Source organism: Elephantulus edwardii, unplaced genomic scaffold (genome assembly GCF_000299155.1).
Source record: "Elephantulus edwardii isolate Elephantulus edwardi_28Jun2011 unplaced genomic scaffold, EleEdw1.0 scaffold00019, whole genome shotgun sequence".
NCBI classification, from domain to species: Eukaryota; Metazoa; Chordata; class Mammalia; order Macroscelidea; family Macroscelididae; genus Elephantulus; species Elephantulus edwardii.
The window spans coordinates 5,778,454-5,782,430 of record NW_006399769.1 but is presented as its reverse complement, the minus strand read 5'-3'; positions in this window follow the sequence as shown (position 1 = coordinate 5,782,430).

Sequence of the window (3,977 nt, the reverse complement as noted above, 5' to 3'; positions counted from 1 at the left end):
ACACATATATATATATATATATGAAAAAAATTACCATGACCAAATGGGATGCATAACAGGTATGCAAGGATAGTTCAACACAAGAAAAATAAATTGTGAATCAGTGCAATTCATTATATTAACAAAGCAAAGAAAAAGAACAACATGATCCTATCAATTGGTGCAGAAAAGACTTTTGACAAAATCCAACACCCAATAAAATAGGAATAGAAGGGAATTTCTTCATCATAGTAAAAAGTATATATGCAAACCCAAGAGCCAACATTGTTCTCAATGGAGAGAGGTTAAAGGCATTCCCTTTGAGAACAGGAAATGGGCAATGATGCCCACTATCACTTCTCCTAGTCAATATTGTATTGGAAGTCTTAGCAATAGCAATAAGACAAGAGATCGAAATAATAATAAGAGGTACCAAAATTGGCAAAGAGGAGGTAAAATTATCTCTATATGCAGATGATATGATAGTATACTTAGAAAAGTACTGGACATAGTTGACCAATTCAGAAAAGTGGCAGGATACAAGATCAACATACAAAAATCAATTGGATTTCTTTATAGTGACAAAGAGAATACGGAACTGGAGCTATGAAAAATAATTCCCATCAAATGAAAGAATATACCTTGCTCATGGATAGAAGACTCAATATTTTGAAAATGAAAATTCTACTAGAGACAATCTACACATTCAATGTAATCCCAATACAAATACAAATTCTGTTCTTCAATGAGATGGAAATGGCAATCTCCAATTTAATTTGGAATGGAAAGAGGCCCCAAATAAGCAAAATACTCCTTAAAAAGAGAAACAAAGTAGGAGGCATCTCACTCCCTGATTACAAATCTTACTACACTGCTGTGGTTGTAAAGACAGCATGGTACTGGTACAATGACAGAAATGAAATCAATGGAAGAGAATCGACAACCCAGAAATCAGTCCACATCCTGGTATTTGGCAAGGAGATGAAATCAGTTAAATGGGGAAATGAAAGCCTTTTTAACAAATGGTGTTGGCAAAATTGGAAAACCATCTGCAAAATACTCAAGAAAGACCCACACCTCACACTATACACAAAAATCAACTCAAAGTGGATCACGGACCTAGGACTAAAACCAAGGACTATAAACTTCATTAGAAAAAGCTTGGAAGAACTATAGAAGCACAAATCCACAACATTAACAGTCTTCCAAGCAGTCTGAAAAACCTACAACCAGAACAGGTAAAATAGAGGAGTGGGACCTTCTAAGAATCAAATCCCTATGCACATCCAAAACCTTCTCCAACAGGCTAAAAAGGGAAGCCACAGACTGGGAAAATATGTTTGGTAATGACATGTCTGATAAGGGACTTATATCTAAAATTTACAGAATACTCGAGCATCACAACAAGATAAAGGTAAACAACCCAATTGGAAAACGGGCATAGGATATATCAGACACTTCACCAAAGAAGACATTCAGATGACAAACAAACACATGAAGAAATGTTCAAAATCCCTAGCTCTAAGAGAGATGCAAATCAAAACAACGAGATATCATCTCACCCCAGTAAGAATATCAGAATTCAACGGAGCAGCAAACAACAAATGCTGGTGAAGTTGTGGAGAAGCTGGAACCCTCATTCACGGTTGGTGGGACTGTAAAATGGTGCAACCACTATGGAATGCAATATGGTTCTTTCTCAAAAAGTTGCAAATAGAAATACCATTTGACCCAGTAATTCCACTATTGGAATATACCATAAAGGAACCATAACTGCCACCCAAGCAGATATATGCACACCCACGTTTATTATGCCTTGTTCCCAATAGCAAAGAGTTGAAAACAACCCAAGTGCCCATCAACAAATGAATAGATAGAGGAGCTGTGGTATATTGACATCATAGAATATTATGCAGCACTGAAAAACAAAGAACTCATGAAATATTATACAAAATGGATGACCATGGAATACATTATCCTGAGTGAGATATCTCAGTCATGAAAATACAAATACTGCATAATGCCACTGTTATAAAACAAGACTGACATGGGGGTTGGGAGGAAACAAAGGAATATATGATTAGGTATTACTGGCATAACAAAAGTCCCGAATAAGAGCTGCATAGCAAAGTGGACTGGGGTTGGGGGTGGGGGTGGGGGAGGCTGTATAACAATGAAATATTTATTTCCAAAGAAAAAAGCAAACCGAAGGGAACAGGGAGTAAAATGTGCAACAATGAATTAATGGAAATGCAAGTTCTCTATAAACTTTCATTAAAATATCAAGAAATAAAAAAGAAGGATTAAATAATGGACACTGCATTAGAACATATGAGAGAAAGAACTGCTTAAAAGCAATCTATTATTAGGAATTATTTGTATGACTACAGTCCAGAATAAGGGATACATGGCAAAGTTGACTGAGGGGGGGTGACAGGTAGGATGGAATTATGCAACAATAAACAATTTTTTTTAAATGAACTAGTGGGGTAGGGAAGAAAATGTGAAACAATAATTGAACGAAAATCCGACTTTTCTGTAAACTTTTGTTAACATCATATGAAAAAGAAAGAAAACTAAAAAAATTAAAAAAAACAAAAACAGAAGCAGAAAACAAAGATTCTCACCACTGGGCTGGTTGGTAGAATTATGATAGATGTTTTAGAGCTTGAAATTGTTAAGAGTTTGAGCTTACTTGGCTCCAGAACCAACACTCTTGGTACCAGCAGCCAGGAAATAAAAAGATGAATTGCGTTGGATAAATCTGCTGTTGCGAATCTTTCCAGAGTACTGAAGAGCAATGATGTCAGTCTAGAAACTAAGGTGTGCCTCATCCAGGCCATGTTTCAGAGAGCTGGACAGTGACTAAAGATGATAGAAGGGGAATTGATGTCTTTGAACTGTGCTGCTTGAAAAGACTATTGAATATATCATGGACTATTAGGAGAACAAACAGGTTTGTCCTAGACAGGGTGAAACTTAAATTTCTTCTTCGAGGCAAGGATTTTGAAACTCCACCTGACAAACTTTGGGCATGTTTCCAAGACAGACGGGTCCTTTGAAAGGGACATAATGCTTGGAATTGTGGAGAGACAGCACAAAAGGAAGACCCTAGATGAGATGGATTGACTCAGTGATGGGGCAAGTAGGTATATCAGAGATAATGAGACTGGTTCAAGACAGAGCAGAAAAAAATTTATACTCCAGCACCTCAATAAGAAAAAGGTAAATGACTCAATCACAAATGAGCTCAAGATGTGAATAAACACTTCACCAAAGAAGACATTCAGATGGCAAACAAATGAAGAAATGTACAAAATCACTGACTATTGAAGAGATGCAAATCGAAACAACTATAAAATGTCATCTCACTCCAGCAACAATAGCAAAGTTCAATAGGGAAGCGAACAACAAATGTTGACAAAGTTATGAAGAGATTGGGACTCTTAATCACTGTTGGTGGGATGTAAAATGGTTCAATTCCCATGGAAGGCTATCTGTGCTTTCTCAAAATGTTGGAAACATAAATACCATTTGACCCAGAAATTCCATCATGAAGTATATATCCAGAAACCAGAGCAGCAACTCAAACAGAAGTATATGCACTCATGTTTATGGCTGTGTTATTCACAACAGGAAAGAGATGGAAGCCACCCAAGTGCCAATCACCAAATGAATGGGTAGAAAAACTATGGTACATTTACACAATGTAATATTATGCAGTATTGAGAAATAACATACTAGTAAAACACTACTCAACATGAGTGAACCTGGAAGACATTTGCTGAGTGAAATATTTCAGTCATAAAAGGACAAATACTGCATAATACCCCTGTTAACAATAGGACTGATATGGGAGTTTAGGGAGAATATAGGAAAAGACATCAGAGAGTTGGACAATGACTAGGGAGGACAGAAGGAGAGTGGATGCTTTTGAGCTGTGGTGCGGGAGAAGGGTACTGAATGTACCCTGGACTGCCAGGAAAACAAACAGATTT